General features: G+C 46.1%; 1 protein-coding gene and 1 long non-coding RNA gene across 2 annotated transcripts in view; one reads left to right on the top strand and one right to left on the bottom strand.

Moving 5' to 3' along the window:
* MGMT (O-6-methylguanine-DNA methyltransferase) overlaps positions 1-20,247 on the top strand; it is a 262,691-nt gene that overhangs the window by 172,649 nt on the left and 69,795 nt on the right. The gene's annotated exons all lie outside the window — the stretch shown is intronic.
* LOC141520562 (uncharacterized) lies at positions 13,939-15,076 on the bottom strand. Its single transcript, XR_012477659.1, has 3 exons — positions 14,778-15,076; positions 14,444-14,559; positions 13,939-14,203 (listed from the first exon to the last, which is right to left on the bottom strand). It is a non-coding gene; the product is annotated as an uncharacterized LOC141520562 (long non-coding RNA).

The raw sequence follows: 20,247 nt of genomic DNA, 5'->3' as shown, positions 1-20,247 counted from the left end.
TGAGGTTTTTTAAAAAAAATTCCTGTGTAATTTTTGAAAACATAGCTCCAAGAAAGTGGTCTATCAGCTTCACTAGGTGCACCGTTTAATAGTTGCAGGACACAGCAAGGGTCAGAATCTGGACCTAGACAATTGAAAATGGAAATAATGATGGCATTGCCTTGGCTCTGTTCGGCTTTTCCACATCAGATCCCTGTGGGGATCTCTCACACTTGTTAGGACAGGGACAAAGCTGTAGCCTAACCTTGCCAGGAAAGGTGGTAGGGAGCGCCCCCTCCCCAAAGCCTCCCATCTCAGGGATCATCTGCCCTACACATGAGGGGATGAGTCAGGGATGCCCCTCCTGGGGCTGCCACATCCCATGGATAGCTTTGGAGGACCTACCACATTCCAGGCTGCAGGTTCTCTAGAGGGGAATGGGTGGATGGGCTTCATTCTCTGTATGCTCAGTGCCCACTTTTGTTCCATGAGCTCCCGGTACCCAGGGATTGGCTAGTCATTATCTCTTGCCATGGAGCTCCCTCTTTGTTGTTCTACACCCCCAAAGCCCCTGCCTCCTCCCTTCAGTCCTCTCCTCAACCTCACTTCTTTTGCCACCTTTCCCCTGGGTTTCCAACCCGATTTTCCCCATTTCACCACTGCTTGGCACCTCTCCCGGGAGACTGTATTCAGGACAGGCTGTGCATGCAACCCTGGAAATCATGTCAAGGAGTCCCCCGGTCCTCAAAGGTTGGCTACCTCGCCAAGGAAGCATCTCCACTAATGGGCTCACCTTTTCTTCCTGGGACTCCTGCTTCCAGGACCCCCAGCACAGGAACATTTACGCTACATTTTATGTTGGCATTAGGAGCCTGTCCATCTCCAGGGCCTCCTAAAGGAGGATGCAGGGGCTGGGGGCTGCCCGGGGCTGGGGGAGGGGGTTCGCTCAGAGAAAAGGTTCCTCGCAGTTTTCAATGAGAGAGACTAGCCAACAGCTTGGACTAGAAATAGCCAACAGATCAAGGGACTGCTCAGAAGCCCCTCTACGCGAATGAGACCTGATTTGTGTGGGATAGTATGTATGACTCTGTGTTTATTTGTATGTGTATCTTGTAATAGTGATAGTATCTTGTGACTGTGTGTGTGCATGCCTAGCTGTGTCTTCATTCATATGTGTGTATTGTGTATACATGTATGTCTTTGAGTGTGTTTGTATCTGTGTCTTGTGATAGCGTATGTGACTTTGTATATCTGCTTTTGTATATATGTGTGCCTGTTTATTTGTGTATCTATCTTTGTGTGTAGGTATGTGTCTGTGTCTGTGTATATTTATATATGCCTGTCTTTGTGTGTGTGTGTATACATACATACATACATACATATATATACATATATATATATATATATATATGTATATATATATATGCCCATGTAGCCTGAATAGGGCTGTGGCTTGTATGTGAATGTGTCCAGGGTGTGCACATCTGAACCAGACCATGCCAGATCCCAGGCTTGGCCAAGGAGAGACAAAGGACTTGTCCATCCACTGTGGTTGGCTTTGTCCTCCTCACTCTTCTTTAAGGTAGGCAGGGTGTGCCTATGGAAGGGCAGCACCTCCTTCTGGGATCCCCAGAGATCAGAGTCATTGAAGAGGGGTCTTCCTAGGAAGGGACCCCAGGGAGCCACACCCTTTCCAAGGACTCTTGAAATCCATTGTGCTGTGCTAAAGAGGAGCCCCTTCCTTAGGCAGCTCCAGTGGCTTCTCCTTGAACTCAGCATCTCTGCTCCTTGGCCTCGGTCAATCACATTCCACACCCAGTGATTCAACCCTTTCTAGGTTCCCAGCCTCTGCCAGGGTCTGGAGACCCATAATCCAGAGGGAATGATACCCTCACACTAGGAAACAATCTCTGTAGAAAAGGAAATGCAAACTTATAGACAAAATAAACCTAAATGGGTGATGAAAGCAGAAGGCCAAAGGACATGGGGAAGACTTTCTGAGCCTCCTGTACCTGAGGCTGACCCTCAGGTCTTTGTCCTGCCCCAACCTTGGCCAGTCTTTCCTGAATGGCCTGCTGAAGGCTCTGTCCAGCTTGGCCTCAGTCATCCACCCCTAGCACCAGATTCAGGGAGCTCAATGTAAGTAGCAGATGCTATTTTCTTATGACCCAAAGCCTAAGACATCTACAAAGATGCAACTTATTCCCCCATGCAGATTTTCTCCAGTTGCTTTGAGACTTGCAGTAGGATCGACATTCATTGGCATTTAATCACGTTTCACTAGAAATCAGAGGAGAGAGCGCCATCATGAATGGCCTCATGGGCTAGCTAGAATCTACAGAAGTGAGCCAAGGAGCCATCACCACTTGCCATTGCTCTTTTAACATGGAGGTCCACGAGAACCAAGAAATCTTCATTTCCTCCATCAGTGGGGTTGGTATTCACCTTCGGATGGACGCCATGGTCCATTGCCATCCAGGTGAGAAGACAGGCCATAGAGTCACAGTTTTCCCTAATGCAAGGTGGGGCTTTTGTTTTGTTTTGAAAGTATTGTGGTTGTAAACAGGAAGGAAGACTAGTCTTTTGTGATCTGCAAAGGGAGAAGGCAGGGTGTCCTTGCCATTAGCCCTTGAGGTCAAGCCCTGTTTATCTATCAATTTCCCTTCCCGGGCACCTGTAACATTAAGAGATGGGCCTAGCTTTTTGCTAAGGACCCTTGGATACTCAGATTAAGGCTAGTCTAGTTCAGCCTCCAGGACAGCCCCCTCTTGTATTTCCCCGAAATATCTGGCCTTGACTTTACTAGCTCTGAGGAAAGGAAGCCCAACCATCACTGGAATCATTCTGCTAAGCACCTGGTTCTCTCATCTTCTTACTGGGGCCATGGAGCTAATGATGAAGATGGATGCCACCCTGGTAAATGGTCAAGGATACCCCAGCCTCCTCATTTTTCCTGGAGTTGCTGAAAGGACATAGTGAATCACTTGGGTCATTCCCAAATCTGGGGGGCTATGGCAGGAGAGCATTTCTTAGCTGCTTCCAGCCTCTATCACACAGTAGTTCAATAAATGTCAGAATGTCCTCATGAGAGTGCTCAGAGACTTGAGAGGACATAGAGGAAAGACAATGAAGCTCAGTGGAGAAAGATTCCATTTAAGATCAGGGAAGACCCTCTCAGTTCGAGGGTCATTTATTGTCTGTCCTTCCCCCACCCCTTTGACTCCCTGAGAGTTTTGCAGGTGCAGAGACATCCCCAAGATATCCCTGCTGCTGATTCTGCATGCTCCTGAGCTGCGGCAACTTCCAGACTCCCCCGTCTCTCCATGGAAAACATGAGAAAGCCCTCACCTTCCCTGGGATGTTATTCCAGGACGTTCCACACAAATGAATGTCCTTGGAGCTGCCCTCTCCCAACAGCTTCATTATTTTAGATGGAAGGGTGACTCTATTTACAAAGAAGAGTTCCGCATCCATTTTAATAAGCATGTTAACTATCATTCGCCTTCATGTCAAGTTGCTTGTACCGACATTATAAAAACAATTACAGAATTCACTTACAGTTAATTATTTGGCCCAAAACCAACCCATCTCAAATTAAGTGAGACAAAACCCAGCAAGTAAGAGGAACGTGCCGGCTGGTTCTTCATTTGAGCCATGATTCCTACTTTAAACTGCTGGCGTCTTCTGCCGCGTTCTGGAATTGCCAAGGTTGGGATGGGGAGAGGCAGCAGATTCTTCTCCACTGGAAGGATGTGGGTCAGCAGCACCTGCTAAAGGTGAAGAGCCTTGTTTCTGGGCCAACCATACCTTAGGTCCATCTCCCCAAGAAGTCCAAAGTGGCCAGTCAGAAATAGGCCTGCTGAGCATTGAGTGCTCTTGTGGAGCTCTGGCTGCTGATTTCTACCTGCTTCGGGGTTGTCATTCAGATGGGACTTAGGAGGGAGGAAAATGTTAATGGGGAGTCACAAGGAAGGGGGCTTGTGGGGTCTTTTGTAATCCTCTGAAAAGGGAAAAAGTCATATCTAAAATGGCAGTTCAGAAAGAAACCCCTTTCCTGCCAATTTACTGCCCTCAGAGAGGGAATTCCTTCATGAGATCTTTTGCTTGTTGAGTCTTGCTGGAGATATATTGTAGAAATAAACAAAAATGTTGACCTTGTCTAAAAAGAACGCTGAAAGGAATTCTGGGGTCCATTGGCAGAGAGAAGGTCCCTGATGCTTCTGAATCAGTCATGGCCATTGGTGCTCAAGAGCCCCAGGCAGCTGAGATGCCCCCACTGGCTTCACCAGAGGGACCCTGGCCATAGGCACATAGGCCGTAGGCACAACTAGACAAACAGTCTGGAATGGACCGTTGTATAGCAGGTTCATCTCTAGCATAGGGAAGAGTGAATCAACCATCTTCTGGTTTGTTCTCTAAATGTTCACACCAAGGCAAATGAGGAAGGGCTAGTGGGGTTCAGGTCCCATTCCATGGCACAGAGTGAGCCTTCGGTTCCCCTCTGTGGTGGGAAGAACAAGTCTCAAAGGAGAGATGTGACTCTTGAGTCTCCCGGCATTCAAACAGCCAGTGTCCATAGTGATGGACTCAGGGCCTCTGATCATAACTGAGTTGGATGGACCCATGTCATCAGCATAGAAATAGATATTTAACATGCATATAGTATTATTCATTTACTTTAATGTTTTGTGTATTTATCTGTTAAATAGCATATTTAATAGATAAAATGATCTACGTATGCTATGATAGAGGTGTAGGGAGGCTTCAGGGACATTATCTTCTTTGTTGCTTACATTGCCCCTGAAGAGTAGGGGCTATTACAATCACCATTTTAACTATGACTCAATGGAGGCTTGTGCTGGTCAGCACCTGAAGCAGGATTTGAACTCGAGTCTTGACTTTAGAGGCAATGCAGGCATCCTTCCTTTCCTGGGCCATGCCAATTTTGTGTAGTGGAAAAGTTCTGATTAGGCCATAAGTGGTGAGATGATACGCTGTGCCCCCTAGCTGCCTGCATTAAAACCAGGGATACCAACGATGCTCTGCTCTGACCTTCTCCGTACCACCACCACCACCAACCCCCCGCCCCAGCTGCCATCTGAGGGAGATGGGACTGTTTTTACAGATACGGAGAGAGAATTTGAAAGTTCCCTGTAGGGGAGTGGCTAGGTGGCGCAGTGGATAGAGCACTGGTCCTCGGGAGTACCTGAGTTCAAATACGGCCTCAGACACTTAATAATTACCTAGCTGTGTGGCCTAACACAAGCCACTTAACCCCATTTGCCTAGCAAAAGAAAGAAGGAAGGAAGGAAGGAAGGAAGGAAGGAAGGAAGGAAGGAAGGAAGGAAGGAAGGAAATTGCCTGTTCTGGAGGCTCCATGAGGCTGTGGCCCCCCGTCACCACTCCAGCAGAATCCCAGGGTGAGTTTGGTGTCAAGGCCTAGATCCGGCTAATGCCACAATGCCTCAGGCTGAGCCAGAGCATGGGGATTCTGTGGCCTGGTGGTGTGGGCTAGTGTTCCTTCTCACTCTGACTTCCAAGAGGCTTTCCATTGCAGTTTGAAGAATAAAAAAATATTATTGTGGCAACGTGTTCCTTCATTTATTGGTAAGTCAGAAAGGGTTCTGCCTGGCCAGGGCTTTACCAGTGCTGTTTATTAGCCTACCCCCTGGAACCACGCCGTAATTCTGTTCTCCATAAAACAGCATTTGGCACGAGGTGGGGCCAGGCTGGAGTATATCAGAAGACTTCAGGTAGCTAGATTGTCAAGGCCCGCCCTGGCATGGCCCCGGGCATCTTCCCGAGCACCAGGGCCTGAACCAGCCATGCTTTCCTGATGGAACTGGCCAAGTAGGGGGATGTTGGTATAGGTGAACACACCTCTGTGGTGGGGTGGCCCGTCAGAGGCACAGAGCAACGTTGCTGACATCGTTCACTCCCTCAACAAACCTGACTGCCCTCTCTAGATGTCCCCCATCACAGACTGAGACCAGCCCCACTTTCCCGGACTTGGAATGTGTGGACAGCACAGGAGAACCTTAGCAAGGCCTTCTCTAAATAGCACCCCTCCATCATGTTTCCTTTGGCTTACAAAAATGCTTGTAAACGTCCGTGTGCTTGTGTGTGTGTGTGTGTGTGTAATGTACATAAAAATGTAGTGTTGAAATGTGTAGCTTTATTGGGTATGTATTTTCCCTCAAAATCCCCAAGTCCCCAGGGCTTTTCAAAACCCCAAAGTGACCTCCTGGTCCTCTTGCAGAGAAAAATACACCGGCCTTCATCCCTTCCCCTCCTCCACCCAACCCTCTTCCATACCTCATGAAGCCATTTCAGGAACAGATGGGCTGATTTCTACAGGGGCATGCCCCCTCCAATACTGTAGTGAGCCCTGTGACTGACCATCACTGACCTCTCATCATCTGTGCCACACACCTAGAGGGCAAGACAAAACAGAAGCCAAAGTGGTCATGAGGAGTGGCTTGGGTGGGGGGGGCTGTTGTGACTTCTCTGGGGTCACAGAGCTACTTTGAGTCCAGAGAGAGACAGAGAGATGGAGAAATCCTGCACTCTTCAGCCAACACATGGTCTCCTGGGGAACACCTTGGTGGAAAGGTCAAGAATTTGGAATTGGAAGATCCTGGATGGGAACCCTGCCCTGTCTCCTGAACCACATGCTCCCTCTGGGGTTCAGAGTCAGGAGGGTGGCCTGAATAATGTCTGAGGCCCTCTCCAAGTCTGATACCCCCAAGACTCAAACAGGATAGGTATATTGTTCAGGACACTCAGAGCCTGTACTAGAGACCTGAAAATGTGGGTGCGACTTCTGCATCTGGTACCAGCCCTCTCCAAGGCTATCCATTGTAGGATATTGCCAGAGAGAGGGCAGAGAAGACCGCCTCCAAAGGAGTAGCTGGGTGGTCCATTGGATGGAGCCCCTGACATGGAGTCAGGAAGACCTGAGTTCAAATCTAGCCTGGCTGTTTGCAAACTCTGGGACCCTGTTTGCCTCCGCTTTCTCATCTGTAGAATGGAGATGACCATAACACCTACCTCCCAGGACAGGTGTGAGGATCAAGTCCCTTAACCCAGATTGAGCCCTATGTAAATGGTAGTTATTGCTTCCTTTCTAGGTGGGGTTCTACCTGGGAAACGGCTGGGCCAAGGGTCCTCTTCAGATGAAGATTCTGCCTCTACCACCAGTTCTTCTTGTTTCATGACCCCGGGCAAGCCCTGTCCCTTCCCTGGGCCTCAGGGAGGCCATCTGTGGGAATCAATGACAGCTTGGATCCTTAGGAACAGAGTGCCAAAACTCTAGGACTGTCAAAATGGCAGGAGATGGATGACCCCCTGGGACCACGTGGCCTAGGGAGCACAGCTCACCATTATGGCTTGAGGGGCCAATTTGATTTTAATTCAATGGGATTTTAACCCCTGCCTTGAAAAAACTTGCTGAAGCGGTCCACATTATTTCCATTAACTTCAATGGACTCTTCACATCTCCATATATCTAATATCATGCTTTTAGAATTGAAGAAGAAATGGCTTCCTTCTACGATGGAAAGAGGGAGTTCATTGTAGACACTTGACTTTTGCTGTGATTTGATGTGTCCTGGAAGAAATTATCTTCCAAGAAAGAAAGCTTAGTTGATTGAAATAAAATTAATTCCATATTTCTATGTCATCCTTTATTAAGCAGAGTTGCTCACAAAATTCCATCTGTTGTTTACAAACATCCCGGGGCAGTCCTGGAGCCGCTCTCTGCACACTAGGAGTGCTTTCCCTGTCCTCTCCTTTGGAATCTTGCACTGTCACTAGAAATTCCCCCCATAGACTACTGTAAGTTGTGGCTTTGAGGTTTCTCTGAATATTTCTCCTGCGTCGCTCAAATTCTTTGTTTAAATTTCAGCTTTGCCTGTGGCATGGGCACCATTTAATGTTATCTTAATACATTTGTTTTGGATTTTGTGGTCGCAACAAAAAAAAAATCCTTAGCTTTGATGATTTCGTGTTCTTGTTTCAGAAAATACTCAGGCGTAGCTGTCTCAAGTGCCTGTTTTATTTTCCAAATGTATTTGCTGGGAGATGGAACAGATCTTGCCATATATTGGCAGCATTCTGGAGTTAGATTCCTGACAGAATTCTCTGGAGATCCCAAACGATTGCGCTCGTTCATGGTTAAAGAAATAAAAGTTACACATACTGCTGATTAGTTCCAAGGCCACTAGCCTTATTTATTTAACAACAGAAGAGTATATATAAAATTGGTGGGAGGAATCCAACTCTCCAGGCTGCCCAACAGCAAGCTGCCCCGCCATCTTGTTGGAAATTAGTAAGCCACCGAGGGGATATTTTCCAAAGGGTAAATACTTGGGCAACAGGAGAGACATTCCAAATAGGAAAGGGCTGACATTGAACACCAACATTTTTTCATTTACTTGTGGAGTCCAAGACCCAGTGGATTGTGAGAGGGACCCCTCTCAGGCAAGGGCAGAGTCAAACTTAGGCTGCTTCTGATCATGATGTTCTGGACATTGTTGGTGTTGAAATGAACTAGAATTTCCTACTCTGTTTCTTGGTGTTTTTTTTTTTTAAGAATACATAGGAGGGTTTCTCTTTTCTTCAGTCTATAGCAAAGAGAGAGCATGATCACTTTCACACAATTATTCCCCAAAACTGTTTTTCCTCTCCCTTTGATTGCATTCATCATCTCTTCTTCTTTCTTTGCCTTCCCATTTGTTCATCCCACATCTTCTCCCTGCCAGGATCAGTTCAAATATTATTTTCTTAATCCTTCCTTTGGAATTTTCTAGTCCATGTATTGTTAGAAATGTCTTTACTTCTAGACTGCTGATGTGAGTGCCACCTTGGATAGGAAAGGCTGTTTTTGACAGGGCCAGCCTCCCCCACAGGTGGGATGGAGTTGAGGTATCCTCTTCTGTGGGGATGGCTATGGGGTGAAATTGTAGAGAATCCTAGGATTACCACTTTTACAAACCCCGTTGTTTTCAAACCTTAATATTATAGGGAAAATCTGAAACCATTCATTTCATGTGATAATGGTGATAATGATGATGATGTTTAGGAAACACTTTAGAATGATGGACTTTAGACCTCCCAACAACTGTAGCAGGAAGAGCTATTATTATACCCATTTTACAGTTGAGAAAACTGAGACAAAGATAATGCCATAACCAAAGTCCGAAGTGATACTTGGCTTGCATGAGACTAGGTTGGCCAGTTGAAGACCTACCAGGGAATATCGAGGGATTGACCTGACTGTGTGCCTGAAGCTCACCCATTTGACCACCAAAGACGCACTTGCCACCCAGCCTAAAGAGCTTTTTCTGCTGCTCTGGTTGTTAGATTGGTCTGCTAGAATTTCAGGCTTCTCATTCTTCTCTGAGAGAAAGAGAGAGAGAAGATCCCAGGCCAGACTGGATAAGGCTCTTTATGAGGAATTTTAGGGACTAGTTTTGTGGCTAGCTGGGGGCATCCATGAAGAATTCCTGAAGCAATGAACCCTTGTATTTGATGGCTTGATGGTAAATGTAAAATGAGGGCTAGTAAACCCTTCCTCCACGTCCCTGTGGCTTTTGATTCATGACTGGCCATTGGGCCAGCAGAACCTCATGGGATGGGGAGAGATACTGAATGTGTGTGTGCATTAAGGGGCTTCCATTGAAACCCCAAGATCCTCCTGTCCCTTCTTTTGAGAAGGGGCAGCTTATATATTGCTGCCTATTTATTTTTATGTAGCAAGCACAGGAGCCACAACAGCTGTGTTAGCATGGCATGGGATAGCATGAGGTGGCTGATATAGCCGACTTCATTCACGAAGCAAGAATTCTTGTCTGAAGTCAGAATATTTTTCTTGAAAGAAAAACTGTCCATGTTTATTTTTGTGATTGAGAAGAATCTAAATACAAAGACTCATTCACAAATAAGCAAGTAGTTGCCTTTTCTTGTACAAGCCTAGAAGGATAGTGGCAATGGATAGCTCCAGGGCCCCACCCCTAAATTGAATGGACCGACTTGTCTGTGATAGTATTTCTAGGCACCTGGAAGGTGGAATCAGTAGAGTGCTAGACTCACCTCTTCTTCACACATTGGCTAACAGGGTGACTTTGGCCAAGGCTTTCCAGCCCTGGAGATGGGTAGGGTGCTTGTTCCCATTTTGAAGAAACTGAGGGTCCTATGCAGCTTGTTAGGAACCTGAGGCACAATTTGAGTCTGGGGACCTGACTCCTTTCTAACTTTTTTCCCTCTGATCATACCTCAGATTCAGGAATGCTTTGACATTCATTTGTGTTTTGTTATAGCACTGGCATCCACATGAGACATTCTGTTCACATGAGGTATGTTTCTATGTGTGAGAATTCATGGACCCCTTGTCAACACTCCTTCCCACTCCTGGAGGAGACAGTTAATGACTGCTTATAGCCATGATAAGATCCCAGGGTTGTCATAAGCAGAGCTGGAAGCTTCTTTAGACATCATTGAGACTGACCCCTTCATTTTACAGGTGAGGAAACTGAGGTCCAGAGAATTTTAAGTGATTTTCCCTGGGCCATCATTATTTGTAATTCATGTATTTTAATTCTCAAAGAAAGGAGTTTATCAATCTGAAAAGACCCTGTTGTCAAATTAAAAACTTTATAGGAGAAGTGAACTATCTCCAAACAATTTTAAAGTATTTTTTAATCTAAAATAACAAAAGGGGATGATAAAAAAATTGATTCTCACTGTATTGAAGGGTCTTTGCATAGAAATGCAAATGCTTGCAGTTGAAGGATCAGTTTATACAAGGTGCTGCCAGAGCAGAAAGGCCCTCAATAATCACTCGGGGTGTCTCAGCAGAATGATGGGGTATCTCTACAGAATGACAGTGTCTCCTGGTTCTTTCTCCATATACCATCATCATTATGAAGTCTAGTTTGAGTTTTTTCCCCTGTAGTTTTTAGAAACTGAATGTTAGGATGGAGAATTCTTTAATGTTTTCATAAGGTGTTAATGCCTATTGCCTGGGGGACTTAAGTCATTGTACTTGGGAAGAAATCATATGCTGTTTTATTTAAATTCAGAACCCAGACATTCCTTAAAAAATGTATAAAATACATTCTGAATGTAATTTTGAAGCTTTATTGCTTGTGTAGTTACGTCTTAATATTATAAGTCTATGGAGCAGCAGCTAGATAAAAATTATTGGATCAATTGCTTACTTTGAGGAGCTGTTGTTTTTATTCTGCTTTATGAGTAGCCTGACTTCCAGGGTGTGATCATAGACAACACTCATGCTTTAAGAAATGAAAATAAAAGCCATCATTTGGATGGTTCCTGTGTCTTCCTGCTTGACCTCTGGGCATTAGTGACTGACCTCAGAGCTCCCTCCTAACCCCAGGGATGAGAATCTGGGGCTGTTTGTGAAGAAGAGTCTCATAGGATGTGAACACAGTATTCATATATGCATCCATGGGACTGTGTTGTAAGAAGTGGAACCAGAAAGGCACCAAATGGGGGACATTGCTTTATCTCAAGGATACTGTTTCTTTCCCATGGGTCTTTCCAGACTATTAGCCTAAAGAGCAGGCCAGCCAATAGCCAGATCATGGTAAACCTCCCTAGTTCCTGAGGGCTGCTGTGCCCCATCTCAAGCCCTTAGCTGCAGGCAAGGGAGCTGAAGCCCTCATCCTAGTCTCCCATGGATGAGGTTGACTTTTTCCCCGTGGTCTTTGTGGGGTGGCTGTCCCTTGACCTTTCTAGGGGTGCCACAGGACCTAGGCTGTCATGATCACCCTTCTGGGACTTCCAGAATTCCCTGTGACTTCTGCCTTCAGTGCCCCTCTACTCTGGGATCATTTTGGACCAGGCTTCTGTTCCTTATTGACCTCTTCAGAATACCTCATTTCTAGGATTTCTTGGTTCACTACACATTATTGAAATGCAAAAATTGGGTCCACCAAGGAGATTCTGGACTGGTAGGTGAAGGGCATCTTTTTCTGGCCCTTCTGATCTTGCTGTCAGTATTCCATGACCTAATTCTTTGGAAGATTGAGTTTCTAGATGTCAAACTTTAAGGTTAAGAAGTATGTTCTATGTGGTCTTCAAGGTCAGGAGTGTTTCACTGCAGTCAGCTGCCTCTTTGCCCTGGATTTTGCCACATGAGCCTAGGTGATACAGGCAACAACACAAAGCTAAATGCCTTACCTATGGAGTCCACATATGGGCATTGCGAAAAGCATGAGGATGTGAGGCTTGACTCCACTGGGGAGCTTGCCCATCAAATTCCGGGCTCCAAACTGCTCCTCGTCACCCAAGCTCAGTGTAGACCCTCTGGGGGTAGATGACTTTGAATCATAGGATGGGACCATCTCAGGTAAGCCAAAGCAGCATGGCATTCAAATTCAGAGTGATGGCTTGGGAAGAAGTCTTGGAAATTCAACATGTAAGTGGCTTAAAGGGAAAGAGAATGAAGTGAAATACACTCTGTTACCAGTACTGTCTAGGATTTGAGGGGTGGTGATAGGACTAGAGTAGGACAATCAATAAGAACTCAGCCCTCCTCCAATCCATCTAGAGAGGAGCCCCACAGCATCATCTTGCAGCACTACCTGAGAAAGTCCTATACTTGTTTTGTTGACCGATAGCAGAATGTGGATGGGAAAAGTTCAGCTATGTGCACATCAATTGATTATGCCTGTTTTCTGAGGATTAACTCAAAAAGCTTCATCAGGTTGTCTATAAAACAATACCCTTTTCAATAATAGTGTGCTTGCAAGATTGGGAACCAGGTCATTGAAGACCTTTGACCTGTCTCAATGGAGAGGATATCCTCCCCATACTCACTCCAGCAAAAAGTCACATTTCAATAAAGTTTATTAAGGATGGTGAATTCTTTGAGATACCTCATATCAGCTACTTGGAGCACAGACATGCTTTGGTTTGAAGGGGAATGCTATGTTCAGCTGCTCATCAATTAAATTCAGCAAATATTTATTAAGCCCATTTTGTCTTCAAGTGCCTGAATTCTCTCAAGATTGGGGTGATCCAACCCATCCCTCCCTATGGTCAGGGAGAAGCTTAATGTCCGATGTCAATGGAAGAGACCTTTCTTGGGTGACAGTCTCTGAGACCTGCAACTGTGGGGACTCAAGTTTAGACATCATGAAGGACATGTAAAGAAGGAGGCCAGGAGCATAGCCTGGTGTCTCTAGCCTGCATCTTTTACAAGTGGGTTATCTTGAGGTGGGTCACCTGTGCAAGGTGAATGATTGAGCAGCAAGTAGGTGAATTGATGTGAATGACCTCCACTCCCCTAGGGTAACTTGGATGGCCTGGTGTACCCCAGAAGGTGCCCCTAGAACTAACTCTGCCCCATATTGTATTCCTCATCAAACTATCCTTCCCACCGTTGCCTCTCTTCACCACCTTGGACCATGCTCTCAGACTAGGGGAGAGCCGCAGCCCAGAAACTTCTCTTCGGTCCATGAATGGCTGGTGGCTGAGCTCCCCAGGAAGATGGGGCTGCCATATTTCAGAAGCAGGCTTGGATGGTGGGCTTCTAGGAAGAACCAGGGGATAATTGGGGGGGGGGGACATCTTTATCACTCTTAAAGAGAGCAGAGCAATCAGAATTGGGCCTCACAGTCAAATGACACTGGGTTCAAATCACCACCTCCTTGTGCAGATCACTTGTCAAACTTTGTCTGATGGCAGACTCACTGGTGTGGAGGACGGGCATGTAAGGCCCATCTGCATTTGGGGGAAACAGGCCACCCCAGGACACATTCCTCAAGGCTGCTGGATGCACAACTGGTTGTAGTTAGTTTAAAAAATGCCCGTTTGATAATGATAATCACTTTTAAATTGGTAAGAATTAATTTAAATATAAAGAAACTATTAAGAATGAATTTTCTGCAGAAAGGGTGCATGAGGAAACGAAATTTTCCATCTCATTGGGAATTTCCTGGTTAAATATTTTAACAAATACATAAACAAATGCATAAATTAAATTAAGATAATGGAAATCACATGACCTCATATATTATTTACCATCAGTTCAACACAGACAGAAAGTATATTCTGGGTAGCACAGGACTCCACTTGGCATGGATGATGTCTTTTGTCCAAGAAGAGCGCCGTGATGTGACCGACCAAGCCTGTCACCAACCCCATTGGCTCCTTTATTTTTAGCTGTCTTATAGCTAGATTCAGTTGAGGGACCAAACTGGGAAGTGGATGAGATGCTAGGACCCCTTGCTAGGCCATGCCCAGGTCCCAGGTGGATCCCCAGCTTCTCAAGAGCCCAGACATTCCTGCCCACTGGCCAGCCCTCCTCCCTAATGGATACATTGGGCTCTCCTCTGCCCGGCATGTGACCCCCTCCAGACTATTCTGATGGAGACAGCTAATGCTTCTGGGGGCTTTGTGTTGCAGGACTCATTGGGTTTGTGGAATGTTTTCTGACCTGAATTTTCTTTTTCAATGAAATACACTTCTGTACTTGAAATTTGTAATCATTTTCTCTTCCTTGAAATGTGAGCAGAACCTTGGTAGATGAGGCACATGCAGATCACTTCTTTCCTAATTTAACGAATGCTTTCAATCAATATACTTCCAATTTCCCTCCACCCCCTCCCTTTACTCAAGATCAGAGGCCCCCCACCTTCTATTCCCTTTTCTCAGGGTCATTGATTTCTTCCCTTCTGGAAGGGAGAAAATGGTCCCAGCTTCCCATATAGAAGCCGGCCAGCTTTAAATCCACTTCATCTGGATTGTGTCGTGAGGCCCCGCTGCCTTACTTGAGAACAAAAGGCAATGCACCAGGCGTCCTGCCAGATGAGACACTGCTCTCACAAAGTCCGGGCTCAGCCCCCCTCCTGGAGAACCATTAAGCAGCTTCTCTCTGGTGCGGCTCCACTGGAAATGTCACCCTGCCCACTCTGGCATGTGGGACCTTCAGCCGGAGACCCATGTTGGGGAGAGCCCACGCTGGACTGGACCCCATTGAATCCACCAAGCTTCCCTACTGGAGTCCCACATCCTGGCAGCCCTAGATCCCCACCAGCATAAGGACCCTTCCTAGCTTGATGAGGCCCGGTCGTCAGCCCTAAGAAGAGCAATGATAAATTTAGATTCCTTTGGTGTCTGCAGGTCATTATTGGAATTATAGCAACTGGCTGTTAGGTCATAAAGCTACCTTGACAGGTTATGAATACTGAGCCGAGTGAAACTAGGGAGGCCTGCCTGCCGGCCCTATCATTCTCATTCATTATTGTCAAGAAACTATCCTCTCAGGAAGGTTGGGCATAAAATTAAAAAGGGGAGGATAAAAAAAGAAGGACATGTCCACAGATTTCTTCCAGGGAGCTGCTCTTGTTCATCCCCGGTGGGCGGGAGAGGGTCCTTTAGTACCACCAAGTATGAGGAAGCACCCTTAACAGCCCAGGAGTGATTGTCAGCCCCCGGCTCTCTGGGATTCCTCCTTTACATCTGCATAATTCACACAGATTCCAGGGCCTGGTGGATGCCACAGTCAGATAGCACTCCCTTATTGGTACTGGGGGCCCCCCCTCCCCACACCCCCTGCGGGCTTTTGGTGGGGCCACGGCCACTCCGGCTGCAGCCTCAGAGACCCTTGACCAGGAATGGTTAGTCACTTGTACTGTTTGGCAGCCACAGGAAGATGGCATGTGTCACCTCTGGTTAAGTCAGAGAGGAGAGAAGGGCTTAAAATCTCTAGCTGAAACAGTTTTCTCGAAAAATAAGCATTGTGATTGAGACACATGGAGAAGATATACATGGGATCAGCCTGGAGTCTGTTAGGTAGAAAAATCCAACATAAAATGGGGCCTAAAAGAGAAAAAAGACCCATGGACCAGTCCTTCTAGTTCATATGCTGATTGATTTTGTAGTTGATGGGTCTGTGCCATCCCCCCAAGAGAAGGTCACCTCCTTGAAAACAGGGATGCTTTCAAGTTCATCTTGCTGCCTCCCCAAGGATTTGCCCCATGCTAGGTGCTTCTGATGTGGGTCGAATGATAATTGATTGGAAACATGGCTCTTTTGCCTCTCCCTGGCTTTAGCCCAGAGGGGAGTACCCAAGGAAAAGCTCACTGCATTCCCATGCTGTTAGGAATCTGTCATTTTTGTGGTCATTCCATTGGAAGGAGCCTATGAGTTGAATCCTGTTCTCATGGGGCAGGAGATGCTGGGAACATCTAAACAATTAAAGTAGACAGTGATAAGGAACCATCTTAAGCTGTTCATCTGTTTTCTCCGGCTGACCCTCGACTGAACTGGCCCAAAGTATCAGTACCATAGGGGATGGGGCCCTTGAGAACCAGGGAGCTTTTAGGGGTGACTCTGGGCCCTTTGACTCACCTGGCTGAACAGGAACCTTGGACAGAGCCAACAAGAACAAATATCTTTGTGGGTTTGTCCACCACTGCAGCCTGCGATGAACATATCTAACACCATGATGTGAGAGTGCAGGCAGCAAGCCCATTTCAAGAGTAAAGCAGCGCCCCATTCTGGGGGGTTTTATGTTGAGTAATAGATGGAAGAAATGCACTTGGTGGGCTTCTCCCCCTCTAATGAGCAAGGTTCGCAGTGTTCAGCCTGGTGAGAAATGGCATGGGCCCCTCCATTATCTTGGCAGCTATGAAAACACAAAATTGAAGAGAGGAAAGACGCCTAATGCCTCTCTGCAAGCTGCTCCCGAGCCTTGTGTGCAGGAGATAACACGTCATTTTTATGGGGAAAGTAAGAACTCCTAATGGACTTCTCAAGAATTAGAGACTGTCGCAAAATTAAAAATCATTCAACTCCAAGTCCAGCCATCAGACCCAGGCTTCACCAGCACCCAGCACCACATCTCCACCTCCTTCTGGGGCTTTACTCCAAGTGCTGCAGAAGCCACCCCCCCCCACCCTGGGACCCCTTCCTCACTCAGCCTATTGATGGGTGGCTGCCTGGTAACTTGGAGCTTTCTGTGAATTTTCCTCAAGATGGTGGCGCTGATGGGACCCAGAGAATCTCGGCACTGAGTGCTCCAGGGAGGAGCAACCCATTAAAGCCTCAAGCTGCTCTGGCACCTTGGGTCCAGAATTGGTTCCTTCTGCTGGGAGAAAAGAATTAAAAAGAGGTTTTCACTGTAGAGTGAAAAGGCATCTGGCAGTGGCTTCATTTTCTTGGGTTGAGGCTGCTATTTTAATGCCCTTTTTAATGTATAAATTGATTTTAAAATATTCTTGTTAAAAAACCAATGGTATGGGGTGGCTAGGCGGCATGGTGGATAAAGCACTGGCCTTGGAGTCAGGAGTACCTGGGTTCAAATCTGGTCTCAGACACTTAATAATTACCTAGCTGTGTGGCCTTGGGCAAGCCACTTCACCCCATTTGCCTTGCCAAAAAAAAAAAAAACCTAAAAAAACCCAGTGGTATAAGCTTGCTCTAATAGAATACTTCTTGCTTCTAAAAAAAGTGCATCTCACTACTCCTCACTGATTTTTTAAATGTAGTTTTTTTATGTGTGTGTGTGTATATATATATATATATATATATATATATATATATATATATGTATGTATATTCACTAATCTTCCCAGAATAAGACTTCCCTCAGCTTAAATTTGTGACCTGCAGCGTCCTACACATCCTCTGTAGGAATCCTTTTGCATGTCAGGCTCCCTGGTCCCCATTAACAATTGTATTTCCATCCCAGGCCATCTTCCAAAGATGTTGACACTGTCGTTCTGAAAGGTGAAGGGAGCTCAGACAACAGAGGTTCCTCTTGTCTCCCTGTCCCCACACTGGCCCGTCTTAGCTCGGGGGCGGGGGGGCTCAGAGCAGGCCCCCTTAGGATAGTGAAGGCAAACTGCCTTGGTGAACTCTGCTGCTTTTTTGCAGTTAGGCAGAATTTTTCAGTCAGGTGTAATCCAGCATCTAAAATTGATGCATTCCTCATTTTTCCCATTTTTTTAACCTGATGAGACGTGCACCACCGTTTTGTTGTGTGGTTATTAGGACGTGATGTTAACGATGGCCTTTGCCCTCACTTGCCATCCAGAAGCATTCCACAGAGTTTGGTATTAGAAACGCACCTCATATATGTATGTTATGGAACACTATTTTTTCTATTAGAAACCAGGAGGGATGGGAATTCAGGGAAGTCTGGAGGGATTTGCATGAACTGTTGCTGAGTTAGATGAGCAGAACCAGAAAAACACTGTACACCCTAACATGGGGGTGATGTTCAACCTTGATGGACTTGCTCATTCCAGCAATGCAACAACCAGGGACAATTTTGGGCTGTCTGCAATGGAGAATACCATCTGTAGGCAGAGAAAGAGCCAAGGAGTTTGAACAAAGTTCAAGGACTATTCCCTTTAATTTAGAAAAAATGCATATCTTATTGTTTGATCTTATTATCTCTTAGACTTTTTGTTTCTTCCTTAAGGATGTGATTTCTCTCTCATCACACTCAATTTGGATCAATGTACAACATGGAAACAAAATAAAGACTGACAGATTTCTTTCTGTGGGGTGGGATGGAGGGAGGGGAAGTAAGATTGGGAGAAAAATTGTAAAACTCAAATAAAATCTTTAATAAAAAAAAAAAAGAAACATACCTCAGTCGAATCTGAGCAAACACTAGCAGGGCTCAGATGGCACCGGTGCAACCTTCTCTGTGGAGACCCTCCTCCCTGTGTCCTCCGGGCAGGCCTTCTCCAGAGGACAGTGGGTGCAAAGGCTCCATGCTTTCAGCATTGACTCAGCGGGTAGTGGAAAATGTGTTTTCTATAAAACTAGAGTATTTTTTCTAGAAAACACTCTGCCCCTACAAAGATGCTCACTTCAGCTTGCATCTAAAGCCTCCAGAGAAGGTGCTCTCTTTGGGTCTTTTATTACTGTGACTCTCAGTGCTGGGTCTCAGGACAAATGTGGCCTGCTGCACCCTGGGAGCACCTCCTCAGCAAGGCTTGGAGCCCTGAGACCCCCCAGAACTAAAGGTGCGTGGTTTGGTGCTCTTAAAAGAGCCTGACCATCCACTATAGACTAGCTGCCTCTCATCAAACACACACACACACACACACACACACACACACACGGGTCATTGGCTTGAGGCTCTCGCTGGCCTCATCTGCCAACCCCTTCCTCCCCGGCTGAGCTTCCAGGTGGTGGTGCCCTATGAGCCAGCCTAGCAAGCCCCGTTGACTGCTATGTAAATCTGTAGTTGAGAGGGCAAAGAAAATCCCCAGCTCGGGAAACAAATATGGACTGAAAAGCTTTCACTCGATTGTCGAAGGGCCATTGCCCTCATCCTCCATTTGGAGTCTTTGCAAGGTGGACCTTGGGTGCCATTGAAGCGGGTGGCAACTTCCACCCGTGTGAGCCCGTAAGAGGCATGAAAGTTCTCTCTGACGCTGATCAGATTTGAAACTTCATACTTTCTTAATTCAAGCTGTTATTGACAGTGATACATTTTAACTCAAGAGCGTGTTCACTCGGCGCATATTGACTCGGCTTGTTAAGATTTCCACAGTACATGTGAACATTGGATTTTCTGTCACAGTGACTTAAGACACAGGGACAGCAGTGAAGGATTCCTGCCAGTCAATGAACTTTTACTGGAACCCTACTTGAATGGTAATAATCTGCTCTTGTAATTGCTGTGGAAAAGAAAGAACCTCTAGAGATTTTACATCTAATCATTTATTTATAAATCTGTAGATAGCAGTCTGCCGAATGTGCGTTGGGGGTCAACTTGGTGCTCACAATCGTTGGCTGCTGTTTACATTTCATAGTGATTTTTTTTAACAGTCGCCCCAGCCTACATGATCGTTGGAGCACCGTGGTTCACTGGACGGCTGTTCGGCACCTCATTGCAGTGGCCCGACCACTTCATTACCAATGCCTCAGTAGAGGCCATTCCCCTCTGTATTTGCTGAAATGTGCATGTTTTTCCATCTCATTAATTCAGTCTACATACAATTAATTTTTGCCTATTAATAAACCCCTTGGTGTTAGTGACAGCTATCTAATAAACCACCATACCTAGTGTGGAGTAAGGAAACTATACAGGCATTTTTATTTTTTATCATCTTATCTGTGGAGTGTGTGTTTGTGTGTGTGTGTCTGTGTGTGTGTGTGTAAAACCTGGTAAACAAAGCAGACTGCTCAGGAGTTCAAATCTGGACATTATTTGTGGCTGAGCTACATTCTCCCAGGGCCTTGCCTGTGGGCTGGCCACAGAGCTGTCCTGGGTTT

This window comes from Macrotis lagotis, chromosome 4 (genome assembly GCF_037893015.1).
Source record: "Macrotis lagotis isolate mMagLag1 chromosome 4, bilby.v1.9.chrom.fasta, whole genome shotgun sequence".
Classification (NCBI taxonomy): Eukaryota; Metazoa; Chordata; class Mammalia; order Peramelemorphia; family Peramelidae; genus Macrotis; species Macrotis lagotis.
Note: the sequence above shows the minus strand (reverse complement) of the source record. Positions and strands in the feature narration are given on the sequence as shown.